The sequence below is a fragment of the Periplaneta americana genome, chromosome 15 (assembly GCF_040183065.1).
Source record: "Periplaneta americana isolate PAMFEO1 chromosome 15, P.americana_PAMFEO1_priV1, whole genome shotgun sequence".
In the NCBI taxonomy this organism is placed as follows: Eukaryota; Metazoa; Arthropoda; class Insecta; order Blattodea; family Blattidae; genus Periplaneta; species Periplaneta americana.
In genome coordinates, this window is record NC_091131.1 from 84,528,714 (window position 1) to 84,541,618 (window position 12,905).

General features: G+C 34.7%; 1 long non-coding RNA gene across 1 annotated transcript in view; it reads right to left on the minus strand.

Annotated features, from left to right (window-relative positions):
* Positions 1 to 275: 275 nt before the first annotated feature.
* Positions 276 to 12,905, minus strand: part of LOC138715171 (uncharacterized) — a 71,468-nt gene continuing 58,838 nt past the window's right edge. The window contains exon 3 of the long non-coding RNA XR_011336177.1: positions 276 to 563. This is a non-coding gene — a long non-coding RNA (uncharacterized lncRNA). The remainder of the gene's footprint in view (positions 564 to 12,905) is intronic.

Below are 12,905 nucleotides of genomic sequence, written 5' to 3' on the forward strand. Positions count from 1 at the left end.
ACTCCAGAGCACGATAGACTGGTAACTAAGACTTTCGTGGTTCGAATCCTGCCTGGGAAGGAAACTTTCTTTTGTTCCTTATTCAAATTTATTCCCAATACTTTTCGATTGCTGATAAAATTCATGTTCTGGGAATAATAAGTTAATTAAGTAGTAAAATATCGCTGCAATCGAAAAGTATTGGGAATAAATTTGAATAAAGAACAAAAAAAAAGTGTCCTTTCCAGGCAGGATTCAAACCACGAAAGTCTTAGTTGCCAGTCTTTCGTGCTCTGGAGTGAACAAGGCTCTGAAATCAGCTACAAGGTTCGGTCCGGTTTTTTTGCCACTACTGTACATTTCAGCCAGAACCTCAGAGTACATTATTATTATTATTATTATTATTATTATTATTATTATTATTATTATTAAATAGTCCGAGAATATCTCTGATATAGTTTTGTCCAACAAAGAAACAAAATCTCTCAAGAACAGAGAAGAGTCTAATAGCTTTTCCAATTTCATTCTTATTTGTTAATCATCATGATCATCACTGCAATCGCCGTCAAGACGTCAACAGTCATCTGTAATATCATCAGACATTATCGTCGTCAGCACCACTACCATCACCACGAATATTGTCACCATTATCATGAAACACAAAAACAAGAAGATTGTAAATTTTAAAATATTGAAGATTATGACAATGTAAACAATTACCCATTTAAACTTAAGCCTACTCTTTCACTTGAGTAGACGTAATTGCCATACAAGAGTGCCTTTTAATAATATAAGAATATGATTTACACAACAATATGAATAACTGAAGCATGTATTTGAGAACAGGTAGTTAAGAAACGTACTACGCATGACGCTTCAGAAGTAAAATTAAGCGATTTTGCCATCAGTAGGGTTCGATGCAGGTATTCATGGAATTCGTAAAAAAATAAGGAGTTATTTTCTTCTTTGTTCTACGGCCGCTACAAAATAATGTAAATAAGGTATGAATGTTTCTGGTTTTCATTTTTCTTTCTAACCGACCTCTCCTGCAGTGCGCTTGGAATCTGCTAAGTCCTTCACTTGTATTTCGAAGTCTAGAGAAAGAGAAAAAAGAAACGGAGCTCCCATTCGTCTGGCAGCATTATGTAATCCTCTACAGGAGAAAACACGCAATTGTGGTCAGTGAATCTTTTATGCAACGTTCTTTGATCAATCATTCGACTGATTTTCCTTGGTCTATGTAAAGTATCCTGGCGATTTTGGAATTAAAAGAGAGAAGAAAACCTCCTTTTCAGATACACAGAACTGCCATGTCTTTACTGTAGCACTTGGAGTAAAATCGCTTCTTTTCAGAACATTTTCCATACATAAATGCGTGTTTCCGTGCTTGCGTGCATGGTAAACATAACTAATAGATTTTGAAAGAAGATTCTGAATAAAATGAAGCCTGCATTCAAGTTTTTACTAGTTTTACAATATGCCGTAACGCATTAATATCAGCTTCCGTTATTTGTATATAATTTTAACCTCCTGAGTCCTGAGAGTATAGTATACTATAGCATACTTCATACATGATGATACATGTATGTGCGGAGACCCGAAGTATAGTAGCCTATATTATAGGCTACTTGCATTTGTGCCCTAACTGTTACCTGCAGATTTTTTTCAGCATTTTCCCTCATGTCAGTGATTTTTTTAAGTGTAAAATTATATTCAACTTTAAAAATAAAATAACAAATGCCTCAGGACTCAAGAGAATATAGACCATGGGTGCGAGGTATCTCTGATGATACAGAATTTCGTGGAGAATACTCTAAATCTCAATTAATCGCAAAATGTAAATAACAGAAAACAATCACAGATGTTGAACTTAATAGCTACAGCACATAAAATGCAGAATTATGAAACAAGTCTCCTTCATCTGTATAGAGAATGAGACAAGAGAGATTCCCTCAGAAAACATATAAACATAATATTTGAGAGAGAGAGAGAGAGAGAGAGAGAGAGAGAGAGAGAGAGTGAGAGAGAGAGAGAGAGTGAGAAAGAGATGGAAAGATAAAATTTAACTGTGTGCGTTTGGAACAACCTACAACCATTGTAGACGAACTTCACATAGATATATTTCTTTGCGTGTTTATTTCATATTCGTTTATTTACTCAACTACTTCATATTAATCTATTTACTTATCTACCTCACATTCGTTTACTTATTTATTTTGCATTTCTTTATTCACTTATTTACTGATTTACCAACTTATTTGTTATTATCTTACATGCTCATGTTCGTGATAGTTTTTTGCTCGCATGTATTTGTCATATTTGCCGTCAATATCTAGAAATAATCTACTACTAGTTGCCCGCTGCAAGAATGCCTACAACGTTTACGTTTAAGCTATTTAAATGAAGAACGTGTTTCATTTCACTTACAAGAATGACTGAAGTGATAAGACAGTTATGAACAACAAAAAGGAGAAAAGGTATGTTCTATAAAGAAATCAACTGACAAGGGTGAGTCACAAACATGTTATTGGCACAAGTTTTTATTGCTTGATAATTTTATCAAACTACAGAACAATATTTCATCAAATTAATTATTCATCTCTATTATAAGTTGTTGTGGTCATCGGCATAACTCAGTCGGCTGATGCGCTTGCCTTCCAATCGGGCGCGGGTTCGATTCCCGCTTGGGCTGATTTTACCCATAACTTTTCTTCAGAAAGAAATTAATGTTAAAGTCTAACATGACTTTCTATGCTTTTTGCAGTAGTCAAGAATCGGTAGAAAGGAGAAAAATTCTCTCCCGCACCGGGACTCGAACCCGGGTTTCCAGCTTTGTGTGCTAACGCTTTATCCACTAAGCCACCGGATTCAAGTTCCGATGTCGGATTGAATCCCTCTCATTTTTAAGTTCTACCTACTGTGTTCTCCTTTGTTGGCCTACCCTCGTGTACCGTGTCACAGTGTCACACTATGTCCAACCACAAGTTGCATTGAAACTCCATAATATGTACTTCGATATATCATAGTAAAATGATAAAGCGTAAGTAATCACTTTGTGATTCAAGACGGCCACTTAGTCATTCGTAATGAGTGCACCTCTGTGCTTGGGTTCCAATCCAGCATTCGCCGTTGAGAGTGGGAAAAACACGGAAAAAACCCACACTCAAGATTGGCAGGCCTAGGGATTTGAACACGGGCCTCTCGAATGAGAGTCCGAGACTATACCGACTCGGCCATCCCGCTCAGTGAACACTTATAAAAACACAATGGCCACGGCTCGACCTTGTAACTATGAATTCTGAAAATGCACTTATAGAGCAACTTTACTTTATTCATTCATTCATTCATTCATTCATTCATTCATTCATTCATTCATTCATTCATTCATAGTTTTCTACCCAAGGATAAGTATTTCACTGCAGACCCAGCAATCTCCAGTTTTTCCTATTTTCTGCCTCCCTCTTTGTCTCCTCATATGATCCTCTTTATGTCGTATATCGTCTGATATCTTCTTCTCCCCCGAACTCTTCTCCCGTTCACCATTCCTTCCTGTGCATCCTTCAGAAGGCAGTTTCTTCTCAATCAGTGAACCAGCCAATTCCGTTTCCCCTTCCTGATCAATTTCTGCATCATTATTTCTTCACTCACTCTTTCCAACATAGCTACGTTTCTTATTCTGCCTGTCCAGTTCACACACTCCATCCTTCTCCATATCCACATTTCAAATGCTTCTAGTCGCTTCTCTTCACTCCGTCGTAATGTCCATGTTTCTGCCCCATACAATCCTACACTCCACACAAAACACTTCACTAGTCTCTTCCTTAGTTCTTTTTCCAGAGATCCGCAGAAGATGCGCCTTTTTCTATTAAAAGCTTCTTTTGCCATTGCTATTCTCCTTTTGACTTCTTGGCAGCAGCTCATGTTACTGCTTACAGTACACCCTAAGTATTTGAAGCTGTCCATTTGTTCTACTGCGTCATTTAGAAATCGCAAGTTTACCTTTTTCACTTTTCTTCCTATGGCCATGGTCTTCGTTTTGTTGTCATTTATCTTCATTCCATACTGTTCACGGCTGTCATTTAGCTCTAGTAGCATATCCTTTAGTATCATCTCCTCTTCTGCTAACAACGCCATATCATCAGCAAATCTTATAAACCTTATTCTTATTCCTCCTACTATCATTCCTCCCATGTTCTGAAAACGGTTCTTCACTACATCCTTCAAGTAAATGTTGAGCAGGATAGGTGATAAAGGGCATCCTTGTCGTACTCCTCTCCCTATTTTACTTCCTTCAGACATTTCTTCTCCTATCCTGACTGACTCATTGTTTCTTATGAAGGCTACTGAAGAACCTGCTCTCTTTCCAATCCACGCCAATTTTCTTCAGGATCCCCGTCAGTTTATTCCAAACCGCTCTGTCAAACGCCTTTTATATGTACACAAATACCATATACACTTCTTTATTCTTCTCTAGGTATCTTTCGCCGAATAGGCCTAAACGTCGATTCAGTATTCGCAGGAGAATCGTGTCCTTTCCCAGCACTCCCCTCCCAAACATCCGAATGGAGAGATAATTTACGTCCGGAATCTTTTAGTGTGGAAATATTCAAACCACGTGACTGAACTGTTGCGTATAAAATTTTAAATTCCATTTGGGTAGTTTAAATCACATTTTAAAGGGGTATACAGATACTTAAAAATTTGAAGTTTGTTATATATAATCCGAAGTGAACAATATCAGCAGTTATTTTGTATTATTATTGTAGAAAATATCGTTGAATTACTCTGACGTATGCAAGGCAAAAATAGCAGTATTATTATTTGATAGTTACAGTCCTAATGATAATAGTTATTTGAATTGTATCAAATAAGCCCTAATTACTGCACTTTAAGCTATGAAATAAGAGAAAATGGGCTAAACTATTTGAAAATTACATGAACAAGACATGTAGAAGTTCTTCATTCGAAAAAATAACCGTTTCGTTTTATCGGAAAAATAATAGTTTGCCTCAATTCGAAAAATAATCGGTTCCTTAAATAATCAAATCGCTTTCAATATAATGGAATAATCAAATCATATAAATAAGCTACTTCGAAACAAGACGTCCTAAACTAAAAAATAAATAGCTTACCTACCACATACAACGAAAATCACGTCAGCGACTTGGGCAAAGAACTCAACCGGCGAGAAAACAAAAACAGGGAAGTAGAGTAGACAATATTCTTGAGCAGGTAGTACAGGTAGGGAAGAAAAAGATGGCTATACGTCATGTAAAAAGAAGCCACACGCTAGCAGAGCACAAGACAAAGGAAGGGGAGAAGAATAGGATGGAGGCCAGGCCGGGTATAACTGACGCCATCGAGAATAGAGAGATAGACAGACAGACATACGAAAACTCGGGATACGCTTCGTTGGCCAACTACAGTCTGGATCGCAAGTCAAGGTCTCCAGTCCCACGCTCCACCTGTTTTCTCACACACACTGTCACCTATATACAGCTCGGAAAGGAAGGAAGCAACGCTTGTACGTCGGACCATGTGAGGAGCTTCCATATACAGTTCGTGCTATAAACAATTGTGCACGCTTGCATAACATACTTGAGACGCGTTCAGCGCCTCCATCTTTCTTACTAGTAAAATTAGAATTGAAGCGTTGGGCCGAATAACGATCTATGTTTCAATCTGCTAACTGTGCAGAAGGAACAAAAATGTTACATCGTAATTCCGCTCATAGATTTACTATCAAACGGGCAACATAGACATTTATTCCATCAATATGTTTTGTACACTAAGCGAAGTATACGATTGTATGTTATTGAAAATCATATTACACATCATAAAAGTTTGTAACATTTTAACTCCACAGAAATGCTACTGGGGAATACAAACAGACATTCAATTTAAATTATATTTGGTTCTATTTTTTTTTTCTTATGTCTTAATCAATTTTGTCTGAAACCTGTTTATATAATTTTTCATTTTAAATTTTATTTTGAGCTATTCTGTGTCGCAGGGCAAACTCAAAATATTGGGTCAGACCAATAAATTAAATTAAACAGTCAGAACACTATGGAATATACAAAACCAATAAAAAGGTTAAATTACGAACAAAATGATTATGACATTTTAAATGCTATATATTAATATTAATTGACACCATGTAATTTATTAAAGTTACACTCAATGCCATATTATGAATAAAAATTCAATATTGCTCAAATAATAACACCATTATTAGAAAATACAGCAACTGCAATACTGAGATGTAGAGACACCATTAAATGAATTATGCCCGGTTTCTGGAAAGACAGTTACCTGTACAAACAGCGTTATCCATGATTTAACGTGCTTATATGTTTAAAATGAAATTTCCGAAACAACAGTTATCGTTATCTTTACAGTTATCTGTGCTTCAACTGATAACTATACTTCGGCCTGTAGTTACCTGGCTGTTAGTACTGATTCAAACAAATCCTGATATGCGGCGCTACTGTATTACTGTTTCGTAAACTATAACAACTGATATTAAATAATAATAATAATAATAATAATAATAATAATAATAATAATAATAATAATAATAATATAGACCGCAATAAATTAATTTCCTATATTATCTGTATAGTTTTTAATTTTTGGCATTTTATTTACCTACGGTAAATGTTTTACTTTCTATGACATATTAGGATAGTAATGTGTTTTTATAAAGACAATTTCGAACATCTCAAGCTTAATTTTCGTTATCAACTTCAGATTGTATGTCGTCAGTCAAGTAACATTTTGATATGTTGATTCCAAATAAATAAATAAATATATATATATATATATATATATATTTTTTTTTTTTATAAGTATTATATACTTAATACTGAAAAAGTATATTTACATGAAATTTTCTGACTCTATTTTTGCACCATAATATTTTGTTTGTATTATTTTCATAATGAGAAAATAAAAGAGTAAACACAAAGAAGAATACAAAGCACACAAACGTTTTCTTTCATATCGGCAGACGGTTAGACAACGACAGACGGTGTTCTTCACATATACTGTATGTTTTATGTGTGAACGCATCTACAAAAGAGCATTCGAATCTTCTTCGGCAGTGCTGCTATGAGAAATTTCGACCTGGAGTTCATGTGGATATACAGGCGAGTTGTGGGCGTGCATGCATTTTTAACGCTGACACTAAATAGGGGTGGCTGGACAGCCACGATAGGAAGACAGGCGGGGTGTTCATGTCCTTGGTTAGTATGCACAAAGCTAAACAGAACATGTTCTGTAGAACTCGCTTGTTCCATACTGCGTACGTCATGAATCATGATGGTTATGCAGTTCCACTAATAAAGACGCTATACTCTTCTTTGCGGACCCTTGCCCGCATTTTGTCATCAAAATATAAGCTATCACATTTCAGTTTACAACAAGGGTGGACAAACCTTCCTTCTTCCGTCATTGTCCCATAGAGACAAAACTGATTCTAGGAGAAGGTAGAGAAGAAAACCGACTATGATCTTGTGACATTTTGTAATTTGATTATAAGGGTAGCTTTGACTATGCATGGAGACTATTTTCGTTAGTTCGAATCCCATCGAGGAACCGTCGAAGTACATTTTGATGAGCGCCAAAACGAAACTATTATTTAGCAAAAGACTAACTTATTCAAGTAGTACATTCAGTAATTTAGTTATTATCGGCTGTTAATATCTATTTTAACCGAATAATATTTTATAAATGTAAAACACGAATCATTAAAAGGAAAACAATCTGAGTTACTGTTTCTTCTTCCTCTTCTTATCATTATTATTATTATTATTATTATTATTATTATTATTATTATTATTATTTTACAATTCATGTTTGACATTCCGATAAATTCGATACTGATATACAAATTTTTATTTATTTTTCAGTCAAAAACTTATCGTAAGATACTGAAAATATTAATAAATGTACTGATTTATTAATATATATATATATATATATATATATATAATACCTTATGATAAGTTTTTGACTGAAAAATAAATAAAATTGTGTATAATTAAATTTTTGTCTCCTATTCTAAGACTGATATTTGAATAAATACTTACAGTGGCTCACTTAAATATTCGGGCAACTGCTATTTGATCAGTTGTATACGGTTACACAGAAATTAAATACAACAAAATTGTATCACAAGAAATAAAATGAAACTTCTACTTGTGATGCATCTCATAACATAAACAATAATTCTATATTACAAAATAACATCAACTGAAATGGTTTTCTTCTTTGCTATACATTTATCACAGCCACTATAATATTCGGGCAAAATATAAAACAAAATTGAATAAAATATAAGCTGACACTTGTGACTAAGAAATAAGTCCTAGTATTTGGTGATGTCCATTCTGTTTTATCACAGTTTCCAGTTTCTTCGGCATGAAGGCAACTAATTTTTCCGTATTTTCACGATCAATTCTGTACCATTGTTCTCTGAATCTTCTCACATTTCCTGACCCTGGCATCAAGTTCCTGCCACAAATTCATTTTTTTTTTTTCACGTAATTTCAGGAAGCAATCTTCTGTCAAATGTTCAAAATACAATTTGTGTTGTGATAATTATTTTGCGATGCACTCAGTTTTGGTTCTACCTTGATTTGTATGATGAGAATACTTTTTTCTCTTTTGATGAGAATTTATAGTCGACCTTTTTGAGATGTAGAATCTATTCTGACCTGTTTTCATAGTGTCTTATTATATCATGAACTGTACTTTTGCACATTAGCAACGTCTGTGCAATTTGTCTTTCAGAGCAATTTTGTACACCACAGCAGCGCTCGCTGTGCGTCTAGGTAAGTAACTATAACGTCATTGGTAGGACGTATGGGTGAATACATACAGAGTGTCAGTTGGAAGACCCGAGTGAAAAAAAAAAGATCTTTGGCGAGGCCGAGACATAGATGGGAGTATAATGTTAATGGATTTGAAAGAGGTGGGATATGATGCTAAGAACTTTATTAATCTTGCTCAGGACAGGGACAGATGGCGGGCTTATGTGAGGGTGGCAATGACCTCCGGGTTCTTTAAAAGCCATTTGTAAATAAGTAAATCTAACGATAATAAGAAGGGAATTGACTATAATTTGGGAAATGCATTTCTTAGATGAATATATAGCTCAAAGAAAGAGAATTGATTATGAGTGAAGAATAAGAATAGACAAGAAATGAGCTGAGCTGTAGGTATAACAACCCGAGTACTCTTAACCCTTAACTGACATGAAGGGGTCTCACATACCGCCGGCATCCTTTCATCCCCTTCACTTTACGAATTTTATGGTCTAGAACTTTCCTCTTCTACATACCTTCCAATTGGAATGTAGTGATCTAGCAATACTGATTTATATTTATTATAATGTAACTAATGGGGTCTGACAGACCGCACCAAGTCAGTTACGAGAGAAATAATAGACATGTCAGTTAAGGTTAAATTAGGGGAGAAACATTGCTAGGGCTGGCGATTACAATGAGTAAGGACAAATAAATGTGCAGTTTTTCCATCTCACAACGAAGAGAATAAGGTAAGCCGCTTTCGTAAATGTGTGTTATAATCTATTTGTTTTAGTCACTTAACTATATGGGGAGCAATATTTTGATTCAAGCATAGCAGTGCTCAGTAGAAGTCTCTGTACTACCCTGAGTTGATGTAAACAACACCTTATACAGGGACATCACTTTATTTTTACCAACATTTTTAACATTAACCTGGCTATATTCGGAAACACTGTTACCCCGTTCCATTACAGGAGTTTAGTGTTACTAGTACAATATGGAAACAAATCATTTTACTAGTTATAGGAGGAGAGAAAAGTAGTGTATCCATTTATGTTACAGGGAAATATGATATTAGGATTTTCAGTTTGATCATTACTTTTACGGTATTTTATCAAAATATAGTAGAGTAGTAACATTTTTTTTCACAAACTCAACTCCTCAGGCGGTTTTATTAATTATAAATGGCTACTTTATTCAGCATATTACCGTACTTTCGGTAACTCTAATCTTCACTTCTGCTCAGTCCACACAGATAAAGTTATTCAGTCATGCTACACACAGTACCTGTGCGAAATAAGCGGGGAGGGGGGATTTACGGAGCTCGTGAAAACCACGACATAGGCCTAATAGGCTAGATATACAATAGATTTTTACTAATCTTTACGAATTAAGTGATTCTGATTAATAATATGCGGATAAAACAATCACGACAAATCGCGAAATAGAGTTCTAATAGCGAAATATGAACACATTCATGAATTATTATTATTGTGTCGTTTTATAGCAAATTTCATATTCTGAGTTCTTTTTTCGGACTTTTTTCATTTGGATTTGTTGCACATTCAAGTAGGCTACATTACATGGTATTCCAGGTGTTCTAATTACATTAGTGAACTCAAAAGACTGAGAATTCAACATTTCACTAATAATTTGAAAGTATTATTTGAGGGCTGCAAGTTTTTTTCCGTTTTTAATGAATGTGTGTTAAATAGTCTCAATCCAACAAATATTGTCTATTGGCCATACCGCACCTTTACCAGAAACCAATGAATCTTTAATATTAATTATTTGGAAAGTAATATTCATAGAGAGTTAATACTCCTATTTCAAAATAGTTGTATTTTCCAAAATTTCCATTAATATCCAACAAGAGTACAAATCAATCTCCAACAATACCAATATTGAAAAACACAAATGATAAAATTAATCTCCATAAATACCTGCCCCTGGAAATAAGCTTCAATAATATAGGCTCTCCCTTCTATGGAAAACGCAACCATATTTCTGAAACACACTATATTCTTTACCCTGCTAGCAGACTTCGAATGCAATAGCGGCCTTAAGTTTGTGTGGCTGACGAGAGCAAGAACATTAGTGAAAGGGGTGTGAGTCAAGTACATTCAGAAACGCAGATACAATAAAAATGCAAGTAAAATAAAGTGATGTCCCGATATAATACGCTACATAGGCCAAGATATGATATGGAGCAATATAATGGTACAGGAAACCTGAGTATAGTAGAAAATCTGTATATCACACTTGCTTTTATAATCGTAATCGTATATCTTGTACGAACTTCCCGAAATAAAATCTCGGTCTCCTCTTGATAAGCCGTCAACTGTGGACTTTGACAAGGAGTTCTGACTGCAGTGCTAAGAAATAATAGTTACGGTACGTAAACGAACCCAGACTAATTCTCATAAAATTAAAACAAAAAATAAAATAAAAAAATGAAAAAATATATCATCTCTTTCGAATAGTCCTATCGAGATCTTACTCTGCCTTCAATCAGCATAGAATCTACCGAAACCGTATAAAGTCGTATTTCATAGAGAAAAGAGACACTGTAAGAGATGTCTATCACTCTGATTGAAAATATCTGTTACAGCTTTTTCAAAATTCAAGCAGTGAAGATAGGAGCATATACAATGGTATTTTTATAAAATCGTAAAAATTCTAAACGCTGTCGTAAATTCGAACAACGCAAGATCTTCATGATACCATAAATTTCCCAATAACTTGATGCGAAAGTCTTGTCAGGTAGGGGCCGGAAACTGCCAGACAAACATGAATGGAGTTTCCTTTTATTCTGAACAAGATAAGAACGACGGTGATTTACTGGACAAGAAGAATAAGGAGAAGAATTCTTCAATTGTTCTCAGTGCACCGAGTCGTGGCCGCATGGGCGAAATGCTACGTTCTATGGATAGCAAGTACTAACAAGTATGGTATTTTAAGTAACGAGGGAGGCGAAGTTTTAATGTCGTGTGGAAATTACGGTCGTGTGTTTTAATTTCGCCTCAGGAATAGAGTATACTAGTTGTAGCTAAGACATCCTGGTTCTTGCATCATTTCACAGATTTATAAACATTCAAAGTTTTGGAGTTACTTATGAGCTCGTGCTTGATGTAAAACCTTCTCTCATTATGGAGTCGATAATTAACACCGAAACAATTTATGTTTCTACATCTACAGCACGGTGTAACCCCACTCCGTCTCTAAAAAATTGCACACGTTGAACAACGTGAAAAATTTAAACTACAACGAGTATGTTCGTTTTTAATATGACAGGCTTATACTCTTGTTTTCCGATAAAAGTCTGGCGTCATAGGCCTACTGATTCCACGTCACAGGTGCTTTCCCTAGTGTCCGTATAAGAAAGATGTGTGTCAGATCTCGAAAAGTTAATATGTGGAATAAGACCAATCTTTTCGAGGGCTGTGAAGTTATAGAAGGAAGGAAGGAAGAAAGAAAGAAAGAAAGAAAGAAAGAAAGAAAGAAAGAAAAGGAAAGAAAGAAAGAAAAAGAAAAGAAAGAAAAGAAAAAAGAAAGAAAAAGAAAACGCAAGAAAAAGAAAGAAAGAAAAGAAAAAAACGAAAGAAAAAGAAAAGAAAGAAAAAGAAAAAGAAAAAGAAAGAAAGAAAAGAAAAAAACGAAAGAAAAAGAAAGAAACAATAAGAAAGAAAGAAACAATAGAAATAAAAACAAATAAAGAGAAAAAAGAGAGAAAGAGAAAGGAACAAAGAGATTAAAAGAGAAAGATAGAAACATACTTCAACATAGCGAAATAAAAAATGTGTAGGCTGAAATAGACAGAAAGAAACAGAAGGATATAGAAAGAGAAATGGAAAGAGATATAAAAAGAGACGGAGAGAAAGTTGAATATAAAGACAGAGATATGCAGGAAGAAACAGAAATATACGTAGGGAGAGATAGGCAGAAATAAATGGAGATATAAGGGCTAGTATAGAAGTAGAGAGAAACAGAAATAATAGAAACTGAGAAATAGAAAGAGATGGGGAAATAGAGAGCTAAAGATAGAAAATGAGAGAAATGGAGCAAGAGAAAAACAGAGAGGTACAACGATATACAGAGATAAAAAGAGAGAAT